The following is a 13,524-nucleotide window of genomic DNA, read 5'->3' as shown; positions in this document are numbered from 1 at the left end:
GCCATGGCCACTGAGCCTGCGGCCTCCGGAGCCTGTGCTCCGCAACGGGAGAGGCCACAGCAGTGAGAGGCCCGTGTACCACAAAAAAAAAAAAGATTTTAGTTTTACAAAACATGGAGTTGGAGCCCGAGATGGGGTAGTCATTCCAGGTGACCAGAACAGATTGAGCAAGACTTAAGAGGTGGGAAAGTACCAGAGATAATCAGTCCAGAGTACAACCGGTTGGATGAAGTAGAACACGGCAAAATGAGGCAAACTGAACACTGCCTGGGGGAACAGAATATGATTCTATCTCAGCTGAGTATGCTATACATTCATGAACTATATTAAAATAGTATAAAAATAAATATATTTAAATATAAATATATTTAAATATATTACATTAATAGATTTAAATATATTAAAATATATTTAATTATCATAATTAAAATATATTATCTTAATAATATATTGCAATAAAAATAGAATGCCTGAGCTCTACTTGCTCTGGGAAGTGGAGAGCACACACGGCTTTGGTCTCTGATGCAACCCTGCGGGCAGACCTCAAAATAAACATCCACATGTTGCCTGGCAACTGGGACAGTAGCCACAGTTGATCTGTGATGGCAATCCAAGAGCCAGAGAGACCTTAGAACATTTGGCCACACCTTGTCAGTGCCTGATTATGACGTCTAACACAGGACCACCCCAAGTGCTTAGAAAAAATCCACAAAATGCATGAAGCTGAACTTCCAGTACTATAAAACAATTGTTTCATTTTCATTGCTTTGTGAACTCCACTTTTCCCCCTTTCTCCCTCTCTGCCCCGGGATGATTATTTTGTAAGCAAGGAAGAGAGCAAGCCACGCAGCCTGGATTAGTCATCAAAGAGTAGAAATGCAGCTTTTATATTTTTTTTAACTTGCGTCCATGCCTCTAGGGATCCTGGTTGCTTTTCTTGATGCATGAAATAATTCCAGCTATGCCTGAATTTGGCTGTCCAAGACAAAGCAGAGAAGTTAGACCCAGAAAAGACAGCCTACTTTCCTCTTGTGGCCCCTCCCCTAGAAAAGGTTTGTGCATCTAGGATCTTCTTAAGCCTGTGAGTCACGCAGTTTCAGCAGATTAGAAGCGATATAATGAACAATGAGGAAGACAGCCCATGACAAGCTCTTTGAACTTAAGTCTTAACCTCTCTAGAACAGTTTCCTCATCTGTAAACTGTCAGGCTTGAGAACTCTGTTGTTCTGCAACTCTAATATGATATGCTATAAACATGTAAAGCTTATTAAATAATGTACCCAAAGATAGATGTTCAAATGGGAAACACAGGAGTTTAGCCTCTGGAGTCCCATGGACCTGGGGTCTCATTCTAGCTGTGTAACTTCAAGCAAGCTGCTTAACCTTTCCAAACTTGTGTTTTTTATTTGTTAAATGGGTATAAAGATGACACCTACCTCATAAGATGGTAGTGAGGATTTAATGAGGGTGTGTTTATAAGGCCTGGCACATGGTAAGTCAATAAACAAAAGTGATCTGTATTATTTTACAAATATCAACAGCCTCAAAAGTTCTCCTCAGTCTCAGAATGGTGGAGCACTTCTGTGGTGACCACTGACTGCTCTGAGAAGTTACACACGCATGTTGTTTATCTTAAAGAGAAAGGGCAACACTATTTTACATTATGAATTTTTTTGGATTGAAATGCATGGCTTGTTTATCCTAAAAGATTATGAGCTCATCTAAAGAATATATGGTTACCGATGATATGATTATTGTATAAGAATAAAAAATTCTGAGCTCTGCTGAACAGTTGCCTCATAGCCTTTCAGCTTGGTTTCCAGTGCTTTCAAATTCATTCCTTAGGCACAGACCTAACAGAGTGTGAGAGAAATGAGAAGTTTTATGGGTCGTTGTGTTATAAGACCAACTGCCAGCCTCAGTCTCTACAGGGATGACAGACTCAAAGTGTCTCAACGAAACTGAGAGGGCACGTATGAGGAAATACTGGCATACAGCCAACTGTGTGGCGGCTGAGAGATGAGCCTGTCACATGACTGTTCTTGCAGCTGGCTTCTCAGTGAAGCATGTTCTTAATAAGAAGGCTTAAATGACAGGAATTATTACAAAGTTCCCTTCTCCAAGATGCTTTCCAAATAACCAAAATGAAAACGTGGGGTGCAATAAAACGTCATTCTGGAAACCACATAGGAAAAACTAATTCACAAATGTACTCTAACATCAAGCTTAATCTTTGCAAATATTAAAGAGGTGATGTTATGTAGTTAGGATGGCGGCTGTGGAGTCAGACCACTTGAGTTTGAATTCCAGCTCTGCTACCAGCTGTATGACCTTGAGCAAATTCCCTAACTGCTCTGTGCCTCAGTTTCCTCATCTGTAAAGTGGAAATAATCATAATACCTTCTACCACATTTCATCCCACTTTCACCTAAAATAAAAATTCAGTAGAATAGGAGAACTGATTTTAAAAGAGGCTTCATTTGAAATTGATGTAAAAATATGAACAGTGCTGCTTATCCTTCAGTCTAAGCAACTGTATTCCTACAATATAAGGGAGTTTTTTGCTATGTAATTTAATCCTGCTTTTTAAAAATTTCACCATATTCAAAGATGTCTAATTCATCCCTTCTCTACTGCTTGTTAAGACATCTAAAGAAACTCTGTCAACAAAACTCTTATTTGCTAATTCCAATCAGTGTACAATACTCTCTTTCACAGAAGCAGGAAATTTCATTCATCAAAGAGAATTTCAACAGCATTAAGATATTGAGCATAATAATAGAGGGCACAATATTAATTTCTAGTGCTTTTTGAATTTAGATACAAATTCCTCTCTTGGTTATTTAAACTGTCTGGATATAAACTACTGAGTCTAGGATTTTATAAGACTGGTCTACTGAAAAGAGCAATAGAATCAAATAGAATCTTGCTATCTGTGTGATCCAGGGTAAGTTATTTAATCTCTCTGGGCCTTAGTCTTCTCATTTTAAAAATTGTCCTAATACCCACTTACCCATTTGCAAAATGTGCAACTCTTAAGAGGATTAAATGAAATCCTATGTAAATCACTTAGCATAGTAGTTGTTTAACAAATTAATAAATGGTTGGTTTCTTTTTCTTCTTTCCATTTATTTTCATTTATCTAGATCCTGGAGAGCTTCTCCAAACTACATACATACTGCTGGACCTAACCCCTCTCCTACAGCTTTCCAGAATTATTTTCAGATTATCAGAACTAGCTAGAACGTCTTTTGTTTCCTATTGGTTGTCTTTCCATTTTGAATAGTAACCAAATCTTCAGTTCATTGATCAGTAGGAGAAGGTGGAGAAGTTATACACAAGCGGAAAAGATATGGTATATGGTTTATCACTGGTTCAACTGGAAATCAATCAGGGTATTTTGCCAAGATTTAAATTGCAAATATGTAGATCAGTGTTCATCACATTCAGTCTTTGGAAACATGTGAAGAGGTGTAAGAATACGATTGTCAGAGGACTGGAGAAGGAAACAATTCTAATTTGCTAGGCTAGGAATCCTGGCCTACCACAAGAACATTGAGAATAATTCAGCACCCATTACCACAATAATTTAAAAGATTCTCAAAACCAAGGGAGGGCTCAAACTCAACAACCAAAAGAAGTTAGCCTTTCCTTGTTAATCTCTAGATATTCAGCAAGGGGGTACATTGTTTCTTAGTGATGTGGATCCTTTGTGGCTAACATTTCAAACAATTAATAATTAATTAATTGATTTAAAACTCAAGATCAGAGTAGGACATCACATGGAAGATGATATAATTTCATAATATTGCTAGGGAAAAAATGATCACTAATTCTAATCAGTGAAACGATACACAAAATATGCAGGCTACTCATACACATTTAATGAATATTTAATTAAATTAAATATTCATACATATTTAATTATTTTATACTAAAATTGTACATAATGATTACAGGCAACGAATGTCATACCAAGCTATTGGACAATGTGACTGGCTGAGCATTAACACCTTAGATCAGTGGTTTTGGGCCCAGGAACAGAATCACTCATAGCCAGTGTGTGGGGATGAGGGGAGGGCAGCAATGGACACTTAGAAACTTACAAAAGGGAAAGGGCAGGAAGAAGAGAGAGCAAGGATTACAGCTTAAAAAGCTCTAAGCCCCCCCACCAAGTGATTCTCAAACTCCTTTACATGGAGAATGACTGCTTTAGGTTGTTTTAAACAAGATGGCTTTATAGGGGGTGAGTGAAATGGCGGCTCTTTTCTACCGTCTATTGTTATCCACTGGCACTTTCCTTCTGATGACAAACAGCCTCTTCCTGCTTTCATTTGGTCAAAAGAAAGGTACTAGAATGCATTAGATAATAGGATAGATTCACAGTTACTTTTCAAAAGTACTTTCCAGCTGGTTTTGAAAGAAAGATTTTTGGTGCTGATACTGCCAGCCCAGGTTACTAAAGAGCCTATATGTTCCCTAAAAAGACAGTCCTGCAATACCCCAAGAATATCTGTCTTCTCCAGTCTCATGACCCTAAACCCTGAGGGCACTTGATACTTGTGATTATGCCTGTAGTACACACTTTTCTTACAACAGAAAAATACAGAACGCTGTAGACATCACCAAGCCCAACAGTGCTGTCATTTTATAGGCAGATATTCTGGACCACTAGAGAAACTCTGAATGCTATACACATCCACACATCTAGTATATAGCTCAGGTGCAAGGATTTAAGAAAAAAAAAAAAAAGTGCAATTTTCAAAATATTTATTGAGTTTTCAGAAAAATAATATTTGCCTATCTCTGTAAATCAGGAGTCTAAAACTCAAATGAAAATATACGTTGGGGGATGTGAATGAGTGTATCAGGCCAGTATGAAGAGGGAGTAGGAGGCTTCATGACAAAATAGAACATGTGTTCCTCATCTAAAGGCTTTCAAACATTTTAAATACATTGTGCAGGCTTAAGAAAATTAATCTGAATTCTGATTCAAGAGCCCCCTTCTGTTCCAGACACAAAGAAATATTGTATAAAATTTAACATTAAAACATTAATTAAATAAAGGGATAAATCAAGAGATGGTGAATATGAAAGAGAAGTGGAGAATTCTGGAAGATGAAAATTCTGGCAACAAGTTTCAATTCCCTGCTGTAGACCAAGGCCTCTGAACCTGATACATCTTTGTAAATATTATGAAAAGATGCATGTCTAAAAGCATGAGGATATTTATATTCCAGGACTCTGATGATGACAAGTCATGGTAATGGTGTTATTTAAGAGGATCTCGGGCTTCCCTGGTGGCGCAGTGGTTGAGAGTCCGCCTGCCGATGCAGGGGACACGGGTTCGTGCCCCGGTCCGGGAAGATCCCACATGCCACGGAGCGGCTGGGCCCGTGAGCCATGGCCGCTGAGCCTGCGCGTCCGGAGCCTGTGCTCCGCAATGGGAGAGGCCACAACAGTGAGAGGCCCGCGTACCACAAAAAAAAAAAAAAAAAAAAAAAAAAAAAGAGGATCTTATTTGCCCTGTTGGATATAAACACAATTTCCTATTTTCATGATAAGGAGGAAACAGAAAAGGCTTATACAACTGAAAAACATACAAATAATTTTAATCTTTGCTCCTTTGTCTGGTCACCCTTAGTACAGCTAATAAAGAAACAATATGCAGGAGACTAAGCCCCTGGTTTCTCTGTAGGAACAGTGTTCTCCCGCAACAACTCTATTCTGGGCATCTCTGGAGGCGCCAAGGTCTCATCTAGGTCTTTATACTGAGGTCACTTGTGCAGGGGACCTTAATCCATTATAGAGTCCAGAGAGTATGCCTGCACACTAAACGGGACTCAATCTCTTAGAGCAACTTTGAGTGAAATGGGAGTGGTCCAGGCCCTTTCTTGGGCTCCAAAAGAGGGCCATAAACATCAATCACGCCAGTTCATGGGGGCCCCTCAGTATGATTCAAAAGTCTCAGCCCCTGTGAATAGCTACAGCTCTCACCAAGATTTCACTGCATTGCTAAGGTCAGAAGACGACTGCTCACAGATAGGCTCTGGCTAGCCCAACTCACTTAGAGCAGCGCTCATCAAACTTGAACAGGTGTAAGGATTTACCTCGAGAGCTTATTAAGCCATGGATTCCTCAGTGATTCTGACTGGGTAAGTCTGAGGTGGGGCTTGGGAAATCTCCATTTTAAAATAAGTATACCAGGTGAATTTGACGCAGATGCTCTCCAGACTACATATCATGAAACACGAAATTAAGAGCATTCCAAGGGGGCTCAGTACATCCCCAGGACAAGGATCGGGAGAGCCCCAGGGCCATGGATTAGCCTGGAATTACCCTACTGGCCTGCATTTTCTATTTGAGAACCAAGAAACTTCTCTTTTCTAAAGAGACCCCCAACTGTTAAAGCACAGCTCTGTGCAATTAAGGAAGCCTTGCTTTGATTACAGTCGGCTTCCTCATCCCTCAGTAGTCCATTGGCGGGACTCACTGGGAAACTCCTTATATTCCAGGACTCTGATGATGACAAGCCACTGCGTCATCACCACTCACCCATATCTTAGCCATTATGATCAGTATGTACCATGGGGCCTAAAGAACTGAGGATAATTATAAGTGTGTTGGCAATATGTAAAAAAAACAAAAAACTGTTAACCAAAGTTAACTTGGTTAATCAGTAAAAGCAGACCCAAATCCTCTTTCCAACGTATACGAAATCCTCCCAAATAAAACTGTTAGTTTTTTTTTAAGTGTTGCAAAGGGATCTGTGGGAAAAGAAATAAACACTACCAACAAAATGGACCAAGCAGCACCTTTGTAACTAATGTATGCCAATTATTCCTGGGGAAGGAGTCAGTAAAAATGATAAAAGGTGAGTAGATAGGCATCTGAGGTTCTCCTTGTCTTGCTAAGGATATGTACCCACCTCGTGGCAGCTGCCAAACGCGAAATAAGAAACTAAATTGAGACAATGTATCCTTAGAGATAAGTGTCTGGAATCCAGGGGCAGGTTATTCTGTTGATGAGCATGTCTGCCCTCCCCTGCACCCTAGGTTGGGCGGTGAAGAAAGAAACAGGAAGATGAGCTGCAGGAACTTGTCACCCTCAAAGCTGGCTTGGAAGACGGACAACACAGACTGAGCTGTGGGGTCTCCAGTTCAACTGTGTAGAGCGCAGGACAAATGGAAACCTCAGGTATAGTTGACACCGGATGGAAATCCAGTCTGTCTACAAGGGACAGTTGTCAAGAACATCTCATAAGAGAGCCCTAGAATGAATCAGAACTCAGTCCTACATAACAGCACACAGAAAAGTATACAGGGGGAGACCATAGTACCTCTACTGGTAGTTAGGGGCAAGTCTGGAAAGCTGGGATTAAGAAAATACTGAATGAGGAGAGCCAACGCTTGGGAAGTTGGATGTGTTCAGACCTCTGAAGAGTCCTGCATCCAACTCACTGGTTGCAGATCTGCTTTAAGGGACTCGTATTCCTAATGTTTATTCCCAGAAAAACAGGGCCAAGCTTAACCTCAGCCCCCTTCCCTCAACCTTCCACTGTGCTTTCATAGCACCTTGATAGCAATGCTTTTTAGCACTTTTTACACTGTGTTTTTATATTTGTTATATGGACCATACTTCACTTCTGTATTCCTAGCACCATGTCTGGCCACTGTAGAAGTTAAAAAAAAAAGAGTTCATTACTGATAATTTTGATTATCTACTCTTTAATCTTTAGCTAAAGGACAAACAGATGTTAAGTTCCAAAAACTCTACTTATAAATTCTAGAGAACAAAAATGAATATTATTTTACTTTTTCTGCCTACCCAGGATAAATTTCTAAACTAGTACAGTGGTATCTTAAGGCTCTGTTCATATTAAGATAAAACCAATATTCTTTTTCAATTCAATAAATATTTATTGAGAAATTACTATGTGGAAGGCTCCATGGTAGACGCGATGGGGGTCCAAAGATGTGGATCCTGTCTTCAAAGGGCTCACAGTATAGTGAAAAGCTGGTATTCTAAGAACAAAGGTAACCAGAGGTAACCAAAGGTAGCCAAATGAGACTATGTAACCAAATGAGACTTTAGTGTGTGTTAACTTCACCCACTAAAACTCATTTTTTGGAAAGTATTTTATGGAGAGCTGTTAAACATGTCCTGAGAAACAATACAGTGCAGTGGTTAAGAGATCAGGCTCTTACTGTCTTAATCTGAAAAATGGGCATAATAAGGGTATCCACTTCATCACTGCATCATCGTCACATCATGTAAAGTGTTCAACATATGCCTAGAACCCAGTAATTGTCAGTAAATGTAGCTATAACTATTAATACTCAGATCTAATACAGATTGTGCTGATCTGTTCTTTTTTCTGAAACCTATTAAAGTCATTTGCTAATAATTTATTATTATTGCCTAATGTGGACAGAAGGACACAAGGGTAAGAGTGACACTTTACTAGCAATAGGATTATACATAGCCTCCACCCAAATCTCCAACGTCCAAATGTACGGACTTGCTCAGAAGTCAACGTGTCTTAAGGGATACTGTAAAGTGCCTTAAAAATTGGAAATAATGGGACTGAGTAATTATTTATATGGCCATAAAAATAGTGTACCGGGGCTTCCCTGGTGGCGCAGTGGTTGAGAATCCGCCTGCCGATGCAGGGGACACGGGTTCGTGCCCCGGTCCGGGAAGATCCCACATGCCGCGGAGCGGCTGGGCCCGTGAGCCATGGCCACTGAGCCTGCGCGTCCGGAGCCTGTGCTCCGCAACGGGAGAGGCCACAACAGTGAGAGGCCCGCATAACGAAAAAAAAAAAAAAAATAGTGTACCAATTGTTCTTAACCAGGGGAAGAGGCACCCAACTAAAGGGTATTTTAAGACGTGAGAGAGAGAGTGTTTTTGTCATGCTCTGGCATTCAGTGGGAACAAGACAGCCCTGCCCAACTAAGAATCGTCAACCCAAATGCCATTAGTACTCTGTTGAGAAACACTGGGTAGCTGACATTTTTAAGTTAAAAGCTATTCACAGAGAAAAAAATAAAACACAATTGTTTTTGAAGACCCATTGTACTTTCCCAGTATGCAGATTATTAATTCAATATATCAAAAACTATAGGATAAATGTTCCTCTTATGAGGCCAGACACATTGATGCTAAAACACATATTCCAGATTCATTTAGTCTTCAAAATGAGGGCACTCTGAGGTATAATGAAAGAAAAGATACAAAGACATCTATGTATACAGGAGAACATAGGCTGTGGGCTTTTTATTTAAACAGGACTGAATAATTAGATGGTTCATATTTTGGGAAAAGGAAATAGTCCTACCTAAGAAGTGGTGATGCATTAAAGATATAATTGTTATTATAAACAATGAATAGGAACACAAATATTTGACGGATTTTAAAAAGTTAGTTCAAATTAATTCCTCATGTTTTCTTAATTTTGTTTCATTCTTTCAAACTGCTATTTTACATGATACCTTTTAAATTTGCATTGTGAGAGAAGAATTATACTCAGCCAATTCATGGAACCATCAAGAAACTGAACCCACCACTAATACTGTACTATAATCAACTCCTCTCTGCAGTGGGAATCCTCTCTCAAAGCATGTGAACTGAACCATAACCAACACTTATACTTGAATGCACTGCTTCATAAACACTGTCATGCAGTCTGTGAAGCTCACTGTTTTATAATAGTCACCAAGGGTCCTTGCTGCATGCACCAGGATTCCCGCTCCATCCTCATTGCTATTGGCCACCTACCCCTTCTCCATCAGTCAACAGATGCGGCCTTTGCTAGTTTGGCATGATTTTGCTAAACGTCACTACTTTGCTTTTAATCTTATACTGTTCTCCTAGAAGCCAGACAGCATTCCCAGCGACAAATATCCTTTAGATACTGAAAAATCAGTGTGCAAAAGTTAAATTCAGTGCCCACAAACAAAATGTCAGGAAGAAGCACTCTTTAAGTTACTCATTGGACAATGAACTTTACCCTTTTGAACAGTAGATGCCACTCCTTATTGACCTTCGCTGCAATGCAGAGGTTTTCTCTCTAGAAAACATCTCATATATCAGGAACTTTCCAGCATTTCCCTTCCTCTGATGTAGGTATAGGTGGGTTCCTAGAGGGCTCGTCAGAGGCCCCAAGGTCCAGCCCTTTAAGGAAGCTTCTTAAACTCTGCCTCGTTTTCTCAAGCTGTAAAATGGGTATAAAGGACTTGCCTCTTACCCGTTTATAACCGAGGAATGCTAGGACCCTAACAATACATAAAAGATCGTCAAATCTCCATCAAAACATTTCCATTCTTGAAAGATAGGTACAAAGTACCCCTCAGCGATGTCATCCGACCACAGTCTCAGGCTGTGTTCAAGAAAATAGAACCAAAACATGTCACAACATTTGCCACACCACAACCAGCATGTATCAGGTAAACGGAGAGGTTATACACAGTGAGCTCATTCTCTACAACGGAGGTCATCACAGTGGAGGGGGCAGGGCTCGGGGAGAAGATTGGGTCTAACCCTAGAGATAACAGTGCCAAACCAAATCGACAGAGCGCCTGCTTTTCTTCTTTCAGCGTTTTCTCCGGCTCACACAAACTCCTGGTTTTGTAGCCCTACCGTGTACGATCACCAGACACATTCCCAGCCCAGAAGCCAGCAACAGTGGTGCCGACAGGAAGGAGGGGTCGACTAGTAACACAAGTGAACTTAGAACCCGTTTGGAAGGAAATGGATCCTCAAGGGCAAGAGACGGGTAAGAGCGCACGTCCAAGTCTGGGAGCCGTGGCAGGGTCCGAGCCTGGGACGCGCAGGGCCGGCGCGAAGGCAGCGCGGGCTGCCCGCCTGGGAAGCAGCCGAAATCAGTACTCACTCCACGTCCAGCTTCCGGGCCCAGAGACTTCAGCGGGGTTTGGGGGATGTTTGCATTCCCGGTTGGGCGCGGCCCTCTCGGCTTCCGTTTGGAGACTCAGCCCAGCCCGCAGAGAGGGAGGCGGCGGGGCGGCCCCAGGACGCGACGCTGGCCGCTCCCCGCCCCCTCCGCCCGCCCCCAGCGCGGTTTCGGGAGGGAGGTGCCCGCTGCCGCCGACTCATCGCGGGGCTGGCATGCCGGAGGCTAGCGGACTATACAGCGCGGCCTGTGATGCAGGCCACCGGCCGATGGCAGAGCTCTACCACTCCTAGGATGTCACCAAAGGCCCAAAGTGGGCTCTTTGCAAACACACGCCCCCAAATATTACTTTTGAAGCTATAAAGTAAGTTAACAATTCACATTGTATAACGGATTTTTTTTAAAGAGCCGTTGAACAGAACTAGAATTCTACTGAATTACTGGACGTGATACATTATGACTAAACATTTCAAAATAACTAAGAAGGGATTTTAAGCCACAGAATAAAATAAGAATTCATGAATTTATACTGCTATAAATAAATAAATGAATGAATAAGTATATAGGGGAGAAGGAAATGCTCTCCCTTATAGAAGAATGCCAACTAATAAATCTAAGTGATGGGGTTAGAGAGACGAGTTCTAAAATTTAAAGGAAATATGGGAAGCCAACATTTCCCAAAGCCGTAAAGCAATCACAGTGAAGACTCTGGACAGTGAGTTTGGGGTATGAGTGGAGGAGGCTGCGGTGGCAGGAGGCTGAGGACCCGAGGCCTCAGGCCTATAGCTAGTGACAGCTGAGCAGCCAGTCCTTCAGCCTCCAAGCCAGAGGTGACGGCATTCCGAAGGCGGAGAGCTCAGCGGCACAGCGCGCAGCGGTGCACCCGCCTGCGCCCGGCAAAGCACGTGGGGTCCCCCTGAGTTCTCCTGCTAGGTGTTCCTCACAACCACCCTATTATCAGTGTTCCTTTACTTCTGTTAAATAAAGGTGGTGAAGTAAGAGCCCTTCCAACTCTAATATTTTATTATAATTCCCTGAGAAGAAGACCCTGTCCTCATAATTTTTTTTAAAACATCTTTATTGGAGTATAATTGCTTGACAACGTTGTGCTAGTTTCTGCTGTATAACAAAGTGAATCAGCTATATGTATACATATATCCCCATATCTCCTCCTTCTTGCGTCTCCTTCCCACCCTCCGTATCCCACCCCTCTAGGTGGACACAAAGCATCAAGCAGATCTCCCAGTGCTATGCGGTTGCTTCCCACTAGCTATCTATTTTACATTTGGTAGTGTATATATGTCCATGCCACTCTCTCATTTCATCCCAGCTTAACCTTCCCTCTCCCCATGTCCTCAAGTCCATTCTCTACGTCTGCGTCTTTATTCCTGTCCTGCCCCTAGGTTCATCAGAACCATTTTTTATTTTTTTAGATTCCATATATATGTGTTAGCACACGGTATTTGTCTTTCTCTTTCTGGCTTACTTCACTCTGTATGACAGACTCTAGGTCCATCCAGCTCACTACAAATAACTCAATTTCATTTCTTTTTGTGGCTGAGTAATATTCCATTGTATATATGTGCCACATGTTCTTTATCCATTCATCTGTTGATGGACACAGGTTGCTTCCATATCCTGGCTATTGTAAACAGTGCTGCAATGAACATTGTGGTACATGACTCTTTCTGAATTAATGGTTTTCTCAGGGTATATGCCCAGTAGTGGGATTGCTGGGTCGTATAGTAGTTCTATTTTTAGTTTTTTAAGGAACCTCCATACTGTTCTCCACAGTGGCTGTATCAATTTACATTCCCACCAACAGAGCAAGAGGGTTCCCTTTTCTCCACACACCCTCTTCAGCATTTATTGTTTGTAGATTTTCATAATTCTTCTTGATGAAAATTAAGCTTAAAATTCCTTTTTTGTTTACTGTTAGTATTTTCTCTGCTTTTTTGTTTCTCGAATAAACCTCAGCTCATCTAGGTTTTCCTGAGATAAAAGACAACTAGGATGACTTATTTGGGCCACTCCCCATGAGGGATGAGCCCTAGGTCCCAGAGCCCCACCGTTAGGCAGCATATCTCCCTCAATGAGGGTGAGTATGTCTGAGCTCCTCAAGAGTACAGGTTAGTAATAACATGGTTATGAAGTAAATTTTCCAAAGATTCTTGTCCTGCAGGACAGGTAGAAAGGGGCTACCTTCCCTGGAGATGAAGAGAGATGTATCACTCCCAGATGTGCCATGTCTATCCCAGTCCCTGAGACTCATCCTTTCCTCCAGTGGGGCCTCCACATCACCCACATCTGAAAAACTGGAGGGTATTTATTAAATAGAGAAAATCCTGGACCTACCCCCTCCCGGTGAATCAGATTCCTGCGGCTTGGAACCTGAGGATCTGTATTTTAACCAGATTTTCTAATCGATGTTTAGGTAATCTAAGGTACAGGTGGTCTAAATTACCCACATTCAGCACAATTCAGCATCCTTGCTGCTCAAAGTGTGGTCGCCAGACCAGCAGCAGCAGCAACTGCGAGCTTGTTAGAAAAGCAAAAAGGGGCTTCCCTGGTGGCGCAGTGGTTGAGAGTCCGCCTGCCGATGCAGGGGATAC

General features: G+C 41.6%; 1 protein-coding gene across 10 annotated transcripts in view; it reads right to left on the bottom strand.

The window, feature by feature from the left end:
* Positions 1–13,524, bottom strand: part of CAST (calpastatin) — a 142,694-nt gene that overhangs the window by 89,121 nt on the left and 40,049 nt on the right. The window contains exon 1 of one of the 10 annotated variants that reach the window (XM_024131792.3): positions 10,895–11,025. The exons of the other annotated variants lie outside the window; for them this stretch is intronic. The gene's annotated coding sequence lies outside the window, so the exon portion shown is untranslated. Of the gene's footprint in view, positions 1–10,894; positions 11,026–13,524 lie in introns of those variants that run through there. 10 annotated transcript variants of the gene reach the window in all.

This window comes from Physeter macrocephalus, chromosome 8, assembly GCF_002837175.3.
Source record: "Physeter macrocephalus isolate SW-GA chromosome 8, ASM283717v5, whole genome shotgun sequence".
NCBI lineage: Eukaryota > Metazoa > Chordata > Mammalia > Artiodactyla > Physeteridae > Physeter > Physeter macrocephalus.
Note: the sequence above shows the minus strand (reverse complement) of the source record. Positions and strands in the feature narration are given on the sequence as shown.